Genomic DNA, 16,806 nt, shown 5'->3' with positions numbered 1-16,806 from the left:
CCAGAATGCTTCAGGGGTTTCCATAATGGCTGCACTTTCTATGATTGTGATGAGGAGGCAATTCCTGGCTGCTCACCAGAGGAGGAGGAGGAGGCAGAGGAGGAGGCAGTAGAGGATTTTCAGAGTCAGGCTCACCGTATTCCAGCAGACAGAGGAGGAAATCTATGAGAAATACTAGCACTGTGATCTAGATTTGATAGATATGCTAAAACCCCATATTGAAAGAAGTACCCTGTGCAGAAGCTCCATCCTCACGCATGTGCAGCTGCTGTTCTCACTGCACCTTTTGGCCTTGGGTAGCTACCATTGGGTGATTGCAGTTGCTGGTGGGGTGTCCCAAAGTGCACTGTCATATTTCTTTAGCCAGTTCATGGATGCCATGCTCATCCACATGAACAATTACATATACCTCCCCAGGAATACAGCGGAAATACACAACACAAAAATAAACTTTTACAGGAATGCCAACTTCCCCCATGTATTAGCGTGTAGAAATGGGACACATTTTCCTATATGTCCTCTGTCACATATGTAATACCTGTTCCAAAACAGTAAAAATACTGATTCCCTCAACATCCACGTGGTATGTAATGTCCATGATGTCATCCTAATATAGGCCCTAATTCCGACCCTGGTGGTCCCAAGACCACCAGGGCCATGGTGGCGGTCTCACTGCTGACAGGCCGGTAGTGAAGACCGCCACATTATGAGTGTGGCGGTTTGGCTTCTGCCAAACCGCCACTTCCCCACTGGTACTGCCAGGGCGGTTGGACAGCTGTGCTGGAGATCAGCATCTCAGACCTGGCGGTCCACTGAAGACCGCCAGCGTATCACAAGTCTGCTTTCCGCCACGAAAACCCTGGCAGAAAGGCTACCGTGATAGGAATTTTTTTTCTGTTGCCGGCAGACAACTCACCCAACTTCCCCTGCAATTACAATACCTCCTACAGCACCCCCTCCCCACCATCCCCTTCCCGCATACACTCACACACCCACACGTACCATGCATACACTCATTCACCAACACTTACATACATGCATTCACTCACACTCATATATACACTCATTCACTCGCACGCATACATACACTCTTTCACTCACACGCATAAATACACTCATTCACTCACTCGCACACATACACTCATTCACTCACATGCATACATACATGCATTCACACAAACATTCCAACAGGAACTCACTTCAACAATCATACACGCATTCAAACACCCATACACACATGCATACACATTTACATTCACACATGCAGGCAACACCCACTCACACACGCACAAACAACACCCCCACCCCTGTCGGGCGATCGACTTACCTTCTCCGGCGAGCAGGTTGTCTGCCAAGGAACAGGCGTTTCCACCACTGTCAGCGCCCTGCCATCAAGACACTGACACGCCGTATTAGTGCTCATAATATGGTGAGCGGAGTCCTTTTTGGTGTGTTGGTAAAGGCAATGGAAATGCCTATGCGCCTCCGACCGCCAGCACGACTACTAAAGGATTTCTGAACAAATTGTGGTGGAAATCCTTCAGTCCTCATAATATGGCAGTCTTCTGGCGCCCCTGGCTGCAGTGGTCTTAGGAAAAAAGTCATAATGAGGGCCATAGTGGCCAAATATCCAGGAAGCACCCATGGCACATACATCGTCAGGCACAGTGGAGTAGACCAACACCTGGAATATGGGGAGTTTGAAGATGGCTATTTACTAGGGGATGTGATGCCTTACCCAAAAACACAAAGGACATATATGTGTCTGTCTAACAGCAGGTACTGCCATGCTTACACTTAGCTTTGTTTTCCCAGAAGACAGCGATCATGCATTATGCCCTTGGATTTAGACCCCATACCTAGCCTCCACAGACCACAATAAGAGGCAATGCAACATTGCCCATCACCGCACTAGAGCTGTAATTGACCGTACCTTTGGCATGCTCAAATCAACATTCCGGTGCCTTCCCAAATGTGGAGGTGCACTCCAGTATGCCCCAGATGTTTCCTGGAAAATTGTGGCAACCTGTGCCATCCTACACAACATAACAACCAGACACCGGCTACACCTCAATTTGGAGGGCACAGATTCTGAAGATGATGATCTAGAAGCACCACTACTACAGCCTGGAAACCAGGCCTTAGCAGTGGAGGGGAGACGCCAACAGGATCACATAGCAACATGTTACTTTGCAAGGTAAGTATTGGGTAACATTGCGGTCACTGAAATTGTGCAAGTAGTCACAATTTTTGTAATTAAAGCAACCTTTAATATCAGGCTACTCTTTTTGCAATGCCATTCTGAACTATATGATTCCCAAGTGGTAAGTGAACTGCAAAATAGTGTTGGTTACATGACCAAACAAATACTAGCTAGGTGAAACTACAAAGCTACAGAGAAGTGTGCCTTACTGCTTTTTGCAGCCACGTCCAACATGCACTGTCCCTGTTTGATCTCCAGTGGGGTTATGGCTGCTATTGTGGTTCAAGGCATGGGCTTCAGTGGCTGATATGCTGCTTACACTAGAATTCTCCTCACTATCCTGGGGGAATCTCCTGTGCCTCTTGTGATCTGTGCCATCTGTAGCAGTTCAACAGCTGAAGCAATCTGTTCTAGGCCTCTGGAAAAGTCACAGTTGAAGTGTCCCATTTCAACCTGCAATGTGACGGTTCTCCTGGAGAGGCTCGTAGAAGAAGTGGCCAATCTACCTATGGAATGACTTAGCTGATCCATTTTAGCTGCAGCACTGCAATCCCAATGCCTCTGATGGGCACAGCCGGCTCTCATGTTCTTGCACAATTCCTGAATGGCAGTGTTCAGGCTCACTACATTGGTGTTCAGTGTTGTGAATTGTGTCCCAATGTTGTTAAAGCCAACAGACATGTACTGCCACATGCTCTGCATATTCTGGCTGATTATTTTTAAATGCTTGTTTTGCAGGCGTTGACTTTGGAGCAGGGTTGCCTCTAAAGCAACAAACACCTGTGCATTGCCGCCATCTTCAACAGCATCATGTGCCTCACAGCGCCTCCTGCTCCCACGCACTGGAAGACCCTTGTGTTGGCTCAGACTTGAGCGTGGGATTGGACTTGGTGGCATAGGGACATCATCATCCTCCATCGCTGTAGGCTCTGGTGACGATGACATAGTGCTACAGTGGGGTGTCCTCACTTTGTACCACGGGGAGATCTGTGGGACACATGAGATTCATTTTAATGATCTTTATGATGTCTGTCCCAGTAAAGGTGCATGGCAACATACTTTACATTAGGCAAACAAACATCTGATGCATACTACTGGACCATTTGAATTTGGACATAGCTGTGCGGTCTGAGTTGTGACAAAAGTAAATATTGCACAATTACTTTGTGATGTTTCTGGTGCAGAACTGGCAGTGCTTCCAATGCCCACAACAGCCTCCAGTTCAAGTGTGGTCTCTATCATGGTCTCGAGTGCAGTGGTTTGTGGTGCTGTTAGGGGGCGCTTCAAGTTCCCCAGGATTCAGTGAGTCACTGAGCCACCTTTTCTTTTGCCCGTGATCTGAGGTCATACCATCTCTTGCGGATTTCATCAATGGAGTGGTGTGTTACTCCAATGGCCTTTATTTTGGCTTGGATTTCTTGCCAGATGTTCTTCTTTGTGACTCAGGAACTGACATTGATGCCCTCCCAAATAGGAAATCGTGGTTCTCACATCACTCCTTTGTGAGTATGTCCAACTCCTTTTCGCTAAACTTCAACTTTCTTTTTCTCCCTCTAGGTGTTTTCTCAGCAGTTTGGCTGGTCATGTTTGCTGCTTGCCCTCCCTCTGGGTTGTTGGGCCTATGCTGTTTATGGCAGCTGCACTCCTGCTCCACTCAGGCTGGTCCCCAGGAAGGTTCTGTGAGGCACTTCCTAGTTCAGAGGCGATTACCCATGTCCAGGAAGTGTTTTTTCCTATTTTGCGGTGCCGTTCATAATTTGCAACACGATTCGAAATTTGCAACACCATTTGCAATTTTAGGTAATCGCTTTTGGCGATTCCTGTAATTGCAATGTGACTTGCTACTGAATTACAATTTGAGGCCTCACATCATACGTACATGGGGATTTGCGACTTCCTATTTGCAATTCACATTGATTTGCAAACTGGAACATGCAAATGTTCTTGTTTGGACATATATCCACTTATTCACACTGGTTAAGGACTGGATTTCTAATTTAACATGTTTTCTTTCAGGGTTTATGTGTCTAACCTGGGTTGATATAATTTGTTCTTGTGTGCACCAGAGTAAATGTGCACATTAAGATGGACTATCGCTGGGCAGGAATCTGCATTAGTGTGATTTTTGAATCAGTGCCTCCGCACCACTAGTCCGGTTTCATGGTCAATTGATTGTGTGATTGTTTTCATCCATCATTAGTTTTTTTTTCTCTTTTTTATAGTTGGAGCAGATCTTAGTTATTTGCTTGATTTGTGGTGGCTAAAAGTATTTATGATGATTTCGAACTCACAGAGAAGTCGAGCCGCAATTGGCTAGCTGACGCTGGGACCCCCACTATGATTGGTGAGATGTCATTATGAGTCATAATTGATTGATGATTGATGCTGTCATGCTATGATTGGTTGACTTTTGCCATACATGTAGTGGGATTTGATGTTGTTTGTTTATTTCGTGGGTTTTACAGAGTTATACTGAATGAAAATAATGAGTTCTGTATTGAAAAAGCCTAAAGTTTCTACCTTCCCGGTACTAGAGGGTGAAAAGATTCCTTCTGAAGGTGGTTCTCCTTTCAAAATGATGTAGATGTTGGATATTATACAGGTGAGGTTAAAAAGATTGGTATAAGTATGCTAATGACAAGGACATGCAACTTCCACAAGAAACTTGATGTCCTGAAATATTCATTGTGTGAGCGAAAGCTGCAACCTAGACCAACACAATCTGAGGCATTAAATGAAAATGAATAAGAGCGGCTGTCCATAGATAAAGACAAAAGCAAGATAAAGAGGCAGCTTATAAATCCCATGAGCCATTGTATAAAACCAAGTGGGGCATACTGAAAAAGGCATGGAGACAGGATAAAATGTGTGGTGTGAGGGTTTTTCCTTGAAATAGTTAATGAGGCATATAAAATGAAAATTTATGAATCTAAAACTGAAAAAAGAAATGAAGGAACTGATTCAGATCAGGAGGATAGTTTCTTAAATGACTCGTTACATTCTAGACCTCCTCCTTACACAGATGGTGTACAGGCACACAGACCACCAGTACTTGATATGGGTGTGAGCGAACCACACTTGAATACACAAGAGAAAACAGTGCTTGGCACTGCAAGTGCTCCGCCTGAGAGTGCATTGCTAGTTTTGCCTGTTTTCGTGAAATTGAAACTGCTGAGAGAGCGTAGTTTAAATATCATATATTATAGACGTGAAATGTTTACAAATGACTAAAACACTATTAAAATGTATTAATAAATGCATAAGATTTACTCATTTATGAACACTAATGCTGAATTAATAATAATTCTTCAGTTATATGTACTATTACGATCAAAATTGTATTCATTAGAACTCGTATGTATTAAGTTAGCATGAGTCGCGAATTAGCTGTGTATCTCTCATTTAAAAGCGTATTTTTCTGTTTCTCCAGTGTGCGGACTTGCAAATAACCATGACCCAGCTATTGTTCTCCCTGTATTAGTTTGAAACATGAAGGAATTTTCTCATCCGCATGCTAGCAGCTTCTAGTATAAAATTATGTGCTTCGAAACATTAATGGACACTTACAAGGACAATGAGACGAGGGAAAGAGAACTTTTGACCTGAGACATGTGCCAAGATGGTGAAGTAACCCCGGACGTACCACCTACGAGATGTCGATTATGAAGACCAATTAGAAGACGAACAAGTATCAAGAAATGACAAATGCATTACTTAATATATAATTTGATTGGTTACCAATAGTGAGGTGTAGTTATTAACCAATAGAATTTTGGGGGAATGTATCGCAAAAAGGGGATAAAAACTCATGACAAGAGAGACGAGGAGCATTAGGTAGGGATTGATATCAATTGCACCCAGAAACTCTGTCACTCTATTTGGTGATTTGAGACTTAGACAAAATTATCCTAGCCCATAGACTGCCTATTACACTTTCCTCCTTAAGAGGAGAGTGTCCCTTACTTATAATTTAGATAGATTGACGGTGAACTAACTGATGTCCTGAAGACGAAGACTGATCCTGAATGCTGACCTATCTCGAGGAGGGTAATTATTAATGCTAACGGAATCTATTTGCTTTTCTCTCTAGGTACCAACTGCTGTATGTTTAATTAAGTATCCTAGTTAGATGTTTTCCAAATTAATGTTCTAAGTTGTTTTGCATGAAGCCCAACATGCTAATGCTAATTTGTGGTTAGATGAGGTATTCATTTGACGGACGGAACTGACGTGACTGACATGTAGCTATGCTGAACTGATATTCTATGGTTTATCATGCACTATGATCTATTCTTTGCTAACGTATCTATCCTATGATTCTGATTGTTGCACTGTTGAAAGTTCAATGTAGTTGCCACTTTGCGATTATGTTCTTATGCTTCTTGGTTTTGAGATTAATGCGTTTATTATTAGATTGTAATCAATAGGGAATAAATTCACAAAATCTTCCTTCAAGGTGTGGTTATTTGAGTCTAAGAATTAATAAATGCGCCGAAAATTAATTAATGGTTATTGTGAAATATATTTGATGCTTGGTAATCTCGTTTTACGGAGACTCACCACTGGGTCAAAAGGTTCATCGACCTAAAACGAGTCCTGATGTGTATAAATTGACATAGACGGACGCGTTAGCAGATTACCAAAGAAGTAGGGAAAATACACCAGAAATTAACGACTTTGGCAGATAAATACAATATCGACATTGGGAACACAAACATTTGAAACGAAGTTACAGATTAGATTTTGACACGAAAGATTTTGAACACATGAGATCCGCAGGCATGAAGACACACCTGAAAGAATTGCTGCAGAGTGCGCAAATCTGGGGAGCATTAGAAAAATGGGAAAACCGATGGGCAAAGAAAAGAGACAAAGGGAAGAGGGATAGCCCAGGGTCTATTGAAACAGCGACTACACCCAATCTGGATTCAGTAAAAATTCTGCCCATGAGAGAAACAGCTGGTGGTGTTTTAGTCCATGTGCCGTGGTCCAGGGGAGATATTTTGTCCTTTACGAATGATTACCCAAGGTTGAGAGAAAAACCGATCGAGTGGTATCAACAGACAGATAGATTTGTGAAGCTTGCAAAATGTCTTTGGCAGGACTTAAATACTTTGTTTGAGATTATTGTTCCACCGGATTTGTGGCTTGAGTGCAAAAGAGGGGTAGATTGGCCCACAAAGGAACCGGCAAGGGATAAGGCGACTGGAGCACCTTCTGAAGAGGTGATGAAATATTATCATAAAGTCATTGAATTTCTGAAACAAAAGGTGTCACCGAAGGTGACCGATTGGCAGAAAATCGACCGGACTTCGCAAGAAGTTAAGGAATCAATACATGCCTATTATGAGAGATTGTTAAAAGCATTTAAACATTACAGTGGTACTGAGACGATCGAGCCGAAAGACATGAATCATCTTGTGTTCAGATTTGTTGAAGGGTTGAGACCAGAGGTTGGTCAGATGATTAAGAACCACTTGATTTGTTGGCAAGCTAAACCAATTGATGAGGTGTTGCAGTATGCAAAATACTGTAGTGACGAAATTGAGTTAAAACAGAAAAAGCTGAAAGAAAAGGTGATGGTGATGCAAATAAGAGCTGCACAAGCTGGGATTCAGGGAAATGGTGTTCAGCAGATGATGCACCAGCAACCGCAAATGAACGGCGGGTTTCAGGTACAGTCGAGAGGTAGAGGTCGAGGTTTTGTGAATTGTAGTTTGGACATGAACAATGTTGTCGTTCAAAATGACGGGCAAGTAGTGAAGAGGATGTCACCATGTCATGCATGCGGGGGCATGGGACATTGGAAGCGGGATTGTCCAAATATAGTGCATGATAGTACAGTTCAGCAAGGCATGAGTGTCGGTGCACAGCAAAATCCGCGAGGTCCGAGAATGAGACAACAGAATCAGAACTATCAGAATAATTTGGTGCAAATGTCAGGGGTGCAACCCATGCAGCAAATGCAAATGCCACGTTTCCAAACTGTGTCAGTACAACCAATGCAACAGCAGATTCCTATGGTGCCTAGACAGCAAATGCAGTTACCCCTAGCCCCGATTGGTCAGCAACAGGTGATGCTTCCTCAGCAGGTCACAGGTCAGGTGACGAGTCAAAACAATACTGTACAACAATTCCCATTACGAGGTGAAAATGAAATAAATGAAGAATGGTCAGATGACAGTTCAGACAGTGAAGAATGCAGGCTTGCAGCCTCATTAGAAGTAGATCAGAGAGACCCATATGTAGAGGGAAAAGTAATGGGCTATAAAGTTTCATTTTTGGTTGACACAGGAGCTACACGCTCTACAGTCCGCAGTGTGGAAGTACCGAGATTACCCTTATCGGGACGCACTATACGAGTGGTTGGTGTGGCTAACCAGTATTTGACAAATCCAATTACTGACCCAGTACAGGTTGAAATTGGAAATTTCCAAGGCCTGCATAGGTTTGTCGTATGCGACTCAAGTCCAGTATCCCTACTGGGAAGGGACTTACTATGTAAAACTAAATGTTCAATTACCTGTTCCAACGATGGAATAGAAGTTCAGACAAACAGTGATGATGAAGGAGATGAGGGCCAGTTCATAGAAGGAGGGGAAATGAGTGAAGATTACCCTCTAATTACTTTATTCCCAGTGTTCACTCTAATTGACTTACCTGCTGACCTACAAGGGTCCGTAACGGAGAGGGTGTGGGACTTGACAGGAAAAGAGGTTGGATTAATTAAAGGAGTAAAACCAGTGCAGGTGCAAATAAAATCAAATGCAGTATTCCCACAAGTACCACAATATCACATGACTCAAGACGTACTCATTGAAGTGACACAGATAATTGCAGATTTTCTCAGGCAAGGAGTTTTGAAAGAAGTTTTGAGCAGTCCGTGTAACTCACCTATTATGGGTTTAAGAAAGCCCTGTGGGAAAGTTCGAATTGTGCAGGATTTGAGAAAAATAAATGAAATCGTGATAAAATGCTGCCCTGTGGTTCCTAACCCAGCGGTAATAATGTTCCAAGTTCCTTGCGATGCCGAATGGTTTACCGTAGTAGACCTATCACAAGCATTTTTCTCAATACCGCTGCATGAGGACAGACAATTTTTGTTCAGTTTCAAATTCCTGGATAAGGTGTACAGTTGGTGCAGAATCCCTCAAGGGTTTTCTGAGTCACCATCCATCTTTAACAAGATATTAAAGAAGGATTTGGAACCCCTTGTGCTGCCTTTTAATTCAACTCTTGTGCAGTACATTGATGACTTGTTAATTGCATCCAAAACCAGAGACAGTTGTAAATATGATACCATTGCATTGTTGAACCATTTGGGAAGGAACGGGCATAAGGTGTCACCTAAGAAACTGCAATACTGCCAGAAAGAAGTAAAATATTTGGGGCATCTAATTGAGAAAGGATCCCGAAGGATATCAAAGGAGAGAATAACAGCTGTCATACAAATGAATCCCCCAACAACAAAAAGAGATGTCAGGATGTTTTTGGGAATGGTGGGGTATTGCCGTCAATGGATACCAAATTTCTCAACCATTGTAAAGCCCTTAATAAAATTGACAGGAAAAGATGTCAAAGATGAACCATACACAATCACTTTGACAAAAGAAGAACTTGAGTCATTCTTAGAGCTGAATGAATGCATGTGCAGGGCCCCAGCATTAGGAATGCCTGATTATGAGAAACCTTTTCTGTTGTTTTGTCATGAACGTGATGCTTGTTCTTTGTCTGTTTTAACACAGGTCCACGGAGATGCAAATCGCCCTGTAGCATATTTTTCAGCTACCTTGGACCCTGTCGCAGCAGCCCTACCGGGTTGTCTGCGAGCAGTTGCAGCAGTTGGTCAAAGCCTTTCCCAATGTGAAGGCATAGTCATGGGATACCCTTTGACTCCACATTCTGTTGAAATCTTGTTGACAAGAACGAAAACACAACACATGACAAATGCACGACTTACCAAATATGAGACGATTATTTTGGGATCACCAAATGTTACACTGAAAAGATGCACAGTACTGAACCCGGCAACTCTACTTCCCAATGAGAATATAGAAATCAAAGAGGGGGAAGAATTTGAGCATGATTGTCTTGAGGTGACTGACCTCTGTACCAAACCTCGCCCAGACATACAGGACACCCAATTAAAAGAAAACGATTGCATTATGTTTGTGGATGGGTCCTGTTTAAGAGATTCAACAGGGACATTGAGAGCCGGCTATGCAGTATGTACAATATCTGGCATAGTTGAGGCCTCATGGCTTGAAAAGGTATTTTCTGCACAAGTGGCAGAATTAATAGCTCTTACAAAGGCCTGCCATGCTGCTGTGAATTTGAAAGTTACAATCTATACTGACAGCAGGTACGGATTTGGAATTGTACATGATTTTGGTCAGATCTGGTCACAAAGGGGTTTTATGACTTCCTCCGGATCACCAGTGAAAAATGGAGAACAAATAAGAGATTTGTTACATGCAATTCAGTTACCTCTTGAAATTGCTGTGGTAAAGTGCAGTGCTCACACCAGATAACAAGACTTTGTGTCAATGGGGAATGATTATGCAGATCAGGTTGCAAGATTCTGTGCATTGAATTGTATATCATTCAAAGAGCAGTGGGAATTGTTACCTCAACCTGAAAATGATACAACTTTGAATCTAGCATTACAAGTGGTTGATACCTTAGACGAGTTAAAGACACTACAAAACCGTGCTAATAAAGAAGAAAAACGTTCCTGGCAGAAAATGCAGAGCATACAAAGAGCAGATGATATATGGGTCTCAGATGATGGGAAGTTGGTCTTACCTAATAGTCTTCTGTCACAATTTGCCCGATTATATCATGGGCAAGCACATTTAGGAAGAGACGCCATGATCAGATCTTTTAAAATTGACTGGTTTAATCCAAAATTCAGACATGCCGCAGAAATTACTTGTCACAGGTGCATCATCTGTCAACAGATGAATGCTGGAAAAGGAACAGTGGTAAATTTGAGCCACATTGGAAGAGCTGGAGGTCCATTTAATAGAATACAAATGGATTTCATTGAAATGCCTGTTTGTGGAGGATTGAAGTACGTGTTGGTGATTGTGTGTGTTTTCAGTCATTGGATTGAGGCATATCCTAAACGTAGAAATGACAGTCTCACAGTTGCAAAACTATTACTGAGGGAACTAATACCACGATTCGGGTTCCCGGTTTCTATAGAATCAGATAGGGGAAGACACTTCGACAATGAGGTGATCAAGCTTCTGTGTGCAGCACTCAACATCGAGCAGAAGTTTCACTGTAGCTATCGCCCTGAAGCATCAGGATTAGTTGAACAGATGAATGGTACCTTAAAGTCAAGAATAGCGAAAATGTGTGCAGCAACAAACATGAAGTGGCCAGATGCATTACCACTAGTATTGATGTCCATGAGAAACACACCAGATAAGAAAACAGGACTGTCCCCCCATGAAATCCTCATGGGTAGAGCAATGAGGTTGCCAGCGGTACCTGCAAATGCTCTAGTGAATATTACAGATGATATGGTGTTGGATTACTGCAAAAGTTTAGCTGACGTGATACGCTCTTTCTCTCACCAGGTGGAAGCTAACACGTTACCACCAATCGACGAACCAGGACACTCTCTGCAAGCTGGAGATTGGGTGGTTGTCAAGAAGCACGTAAGAAAATCGTGTCTTGAGCCGCGTTGGAAAGGGCCATATCAAGTGATATTGACGACCACTACTGCTGTGAAGTGTGCCGGGGTTCCCAACTGGATACATGCCAGCCATACAAAAAGGGTAACGTGTCCTGTTGAAGAGGAACTTGAAAATTCCGGTACAGCAACTTCGAGAGGAGAAGTATCAGAGTCAGAGATCAGCCAAGAAAGATCTGAGACTACAGGAGAGCCCGCTGAGAACAGCCGCGTCCCTCACACTATCAGAGAGTTCGAGAGAGGTGACGGAGTGCCAATCTCAGTGGAGGCAGCAGGAGAACAAAGGCAAGGAGAGGTTCTCCCAGAAGCAGACGAATACAATTCAGAGCCTGAATACAGTATCGAACAGTAAGAAGAGAGAGACGGAGAAGTGGTAAATCTAAATCAGAACGAATCAGAATCCTCTGATCAAGTTCCAAGCTTTTCAGGAGAAAACACCATATCACAAGAGGAGGGTGCTGTCCAGTGTCCTGAAAGAAGATGCCGAAACAAGACACATAGAGGTGATACAAGGCCGGAAAAGTCACCCTTTAGAATAAGAGAATTAACAAACGAGACAATAATAGAAGAAAGCGATACCTCACAGGTGGATGATCTGAGTGAAGGGGAACAGCAAGGTGAACGAAGATTAAAAAGAAAGAGAATAGCAAACCGAAGGTACACAGGTCCTGAATGGGCATATGCTACAACCTCTGAATGGCAACAAGAATTCTTAGCATTTTGTTTTGATCGAGAAGTGCCAGGCCAATACTACGGTACCTGAAGGAAAACAACAACAGAAAATCTTGGAAAAATATATTAAAAGGAAAGAGACTTTATTCACCTACCGGAAAGAGACAATTAAACCTGGATTTGACTTATAGAAACCTGATTGCGACAAGCTGCTAAACCTGAATTGACAAGAAAAGGTCCTGGAGTGAGAGAAGACGCAGTAAATACGCAGAAAGAGTTTGCCATCTTAAGTTGATTGCCGATCTACTATTCTGATTCTATACAAACATAGCTTATAGTAACAAGGGAAGTAAGGTGTGTGGTTGGTTAGGACTTATGATAGGTGTTGTATGTGCAATAATGATTGTGGGAGTGATTGTGGGAATGCCATGGAGAGAGAGTGAAACTATTAATGCAACTTTAAAACCTGAAACTACCACTACAACTAATAAACTATCACCATGGGAGAAATTTGAACAGGATGCTAGACATCTTCATGAGGGAACTGATACAAAAGGGGAACTTTCTACTAATGTCTTCTATCGCTTATTAAATGTATGTGGAAACTATGGATACGAAAGATTGTTATGTGTGTACTAAAATTCCTTCATCTGTGCAGGAGGGAGTTACTTATCATAGCCTCCCTCTTACTTATGGGATTAGCTGCAGCTTGCTACTAACAAGATTTTATAATCAAGAGCATGTACAATACTTTTACTCAAATTTGGATGTTGTGTTTTCATTTGTGCCTGTAATTGAATTCTTAAATAAGCTAGCTAAGGAGCATGATATAAAATTAGTTAGAGGATTCTTTGAGCCAACACTAACATTTGGGACTGCTTATGCACACCGCAATAATTTAACATGCTTACTGTCTCCTGTGGAGAAAAGCTTTTTAGATCATACAGATGATAGACGCATAGCATTAAAGGAAAAGTTAGAAAAAGGTTTAGAAAAACGCACTTATGCAAATGATTACGCTTATACTGCAATTAAAACACAAGGCAAATTAGCTATAGATGCACTACACGTAGGTAGACTATGTATATACAGACCAAAATCTGATCAAGACAATTTGTTTGTGGGCACGAGTGAATGTAGACATGTGTTTTTGTTTCAGAGTAAATGGACCTTCATGTTAAATGGACAAGACCCAGCGATTCCTGGAATCTATTACATCTGTGGGTTAAATGCATATTATCGTCTCCCAAAGGGATGGTATGGGACATGTTATTTGGGAATAGTTTTCCCAAAGATATACCAGATTGATGACTTAAAACAAATACCTAAATCTTCTGAAATACAACATTCTAGACAGAAATGAGAATCAGTGGCTGCTGTCATTGGTGACATATTTGGAGCAATAATCCCATCAGTTGGGGTTATCTTAAATTCTATGAAAATTCAAAAGTTGTCTACTATTGTGGATAACATGCTGACAAATTTTACAGGAGCAATATTATTGATGGATACTGAACTTGCTGCAGAAAGAGCTATGACTCTTCAAAATCGGCTTGCTTTAGACATTCTTTTAGCAAAGAATGGAGGTGTGTGCAAAATGCTTAATGAACGTCACTGCTGCTCTTACATACCTGATAACAGTAAGAAAATTAGAAGCATGCTTACTAACCTGACTAGAGATAGTACAGATTTGAAGGATCTAAAAGAACCTGGAGTTTGGGAAAAATTTGGAAAAGGAATTGCCCGGGTAGGAAACTGGTTTACCAACATTTGGAATGGAGTTCTTGCGAAAATAATGTTAGGCTTACTAATTGTTTTGATTTGCCTATTAGGATTATGGGGAGCATGCAAAATTAATGACAAAATTAAAAGAAACCTGTCCAAAAGAGCAAGGCAGAATGAAGAAAGTGAAAGAGAGAAAATGTTCAATGAAATACGGGAAAGTTCACATAAAGGGCAAGATGTTGAAATGCGCATTATGCGTAAGGTGAAAAATTGAAGATCAAGAATATTGTGATGATGTTCGTCATCAGAGGAGGGACTGAGAGAGCGTAGTTTAAATATCATATATTATAGACGTTAAACGTTTACAAATGACTAAAACACTATTAAAATGTATTAATAAATGCATAAGATTTACTCATTTATGAACACTAATGCTGAATTAATAATAATTCTTCAGCTATATGTACTATTACGATCAAAATTGTATTCATTAGAACTCGTATGTCTTAAGTTAGCATGAGTCGCGAATTAGCTGTGTATCTCTCATTTAAAAGCGTATTTTTCTGTTTCTCCAGTGTGCGGACTTGCAAATAACCATGACCCAGCTATTGTTCTCCCTGTATTAGTTTGAACCATGAAGGAATTTTCTCATCCGCATGCTAGCAGCTTCTAGTATAAGATTATGTGCTTCGAAACATTAATGGACACTTACAAGGACAATGAGACGAGGGAAAGAGAACTTTTGACCTGAGACATGTGCCAAGATGGTGAAGTAACCCCGGACGTACCACCTACGAGATGTCGATTATGAAGACCAATTAGAAGACGAACAAGTATCAAGAAATGACAAATGCATTACTTAATGTATAATTTGATTGGTTACCAATAGTGAGGTGTAGTTATTAACCAATAGAATTTTGGGGGAATGTATCGCAAAAAGGGGATAAAAACTCATGACACGAGAGACGAGGAGCATTAGGTAGGGATTGATATCGATTGCATCCAGAAACTCTGTCACTCTATTTGGTGATTTGAGACTTAGACAAAATTATCCTAGCCCGTAGACTGCCTATTACACTTTCCTCCTTAAGAGGAGAGTGTCCCTTACTTATAATTTAGATAGATTGACGGTGAACTAACTGATGTCCTGAAGACGAAGACTGATCCTGAATGCTGACCTATCTCGAGGAGGGTAATTATTAATGCTAACGGAATCTATTTGCTTTTCTCTCTAGGTACCAACTGCTGTATGTTTAATTAAGTATCCTAGTTAGATGTTTTCCAAATTAATGTTCTAAATTGTTTTGCATGAAGCCCAACATGCTAATGCTAATTTGTGGTTAGATGAGGTATTCATTTGACGGACGGAACTGACGTGACTGACATGTAGCTATGCTGAACTGATATTCTATGGTTTATCATGCACTATGATCTATTCTATGCTAACGTATCTATCCTATGATTCTGATCGTTGCACTGTTGAAAGTTCAATGTAGTTGCCACTTTGCGATTATGTTCTTATGCTTCTTGGTTTTGAGATTAATACGTTTATTATTAGATTGTAATCAATAGGGAATAAATTCACAAAATCTTCCTTCAAGGTGTGGTTATTTGAGTCTAAGAATTAATAAATGCGCCGAAAGTTCATTATTGGTTATTGTGAAATATATTTGATGCTTGGTAATCTCGTTTTACGGAGACTCACCACTGGGTCAAAAGGTTCATCGACCTAAAACGAGTCCTGATGTGTATAAATTGACATAGACGGACGCGTTAGCACTGCTATAAAGATTACTGTCTCTGTTGTTGAAGCTGTAGTTACCGCATCACCTGAAAAGTCAGAAATTAAAATTGCAAATTTGAAAATTGAATTTGGAGAAATGTTTCCTGGAGCAATTGATACAAACAAAATCTTCACATATAATTTGATAGAAATAAAATATTTGATTGAAGAAGCAGCGATGTGTGCAAATACCGCAAACAATCAGCTTGAAGATTTGGTGGAAGAGCTTTGAGTGGTTTTAAATAAAACAGACAAATAATAGACTCAAAACTACAAAATGGAATTGAGTAAAACAGAAATAGAAAGTGTGGATGTAATAACTCTGCAAGCGCAAATCAGACATGTAGCTGAGAGTAAAATGGACAGGAGTGATTTGAGGAAATACAGGAACAAGTAGAAGAAGCAAACCAACTCTAAACTGAAGATTATTGACCTACAAAAAAGTGAATGTGGTAATGAATGAACCTGAAGCAGAAACCGTGACAGAGTTTCCTTTACAAGAATACATGTAGGCATTTATGTGTATGTTCCTTGGTCCTGGGGTGATCTTTATGCTTTTACGACAATTGTTCCAAAACTGATATAGGAGCCTGATAAGAGGTCTAAGGAGGTATGCAGATTAGTGACAATGTGGCAGTTTTTTTACAATATGCTGAGTTTGAGTACTAGTCAGCCAAATCTCAAACAATGACAGAATAACACAATGAGTGTATAATCCAT

Source organism: Pleurodeles waltl, chromosome 8 (genome assembly GCF_031143425.1).
Source record: "Pleurodeles waltl isolate 20211129_DDA chromosome 8, aPleWal1.hap1.20221129, whole genome shotgun sequence".
In the NCBI taxonomy this organism is placed as follows: Eukaryota; Metazoa; Chordata; class Amphibia; order Caudata; family Salamandridae; genus Pleurodeles; species Pleurodeles waltl.
Note: the sequence above shows the minus strand (reverse complement) of the source record.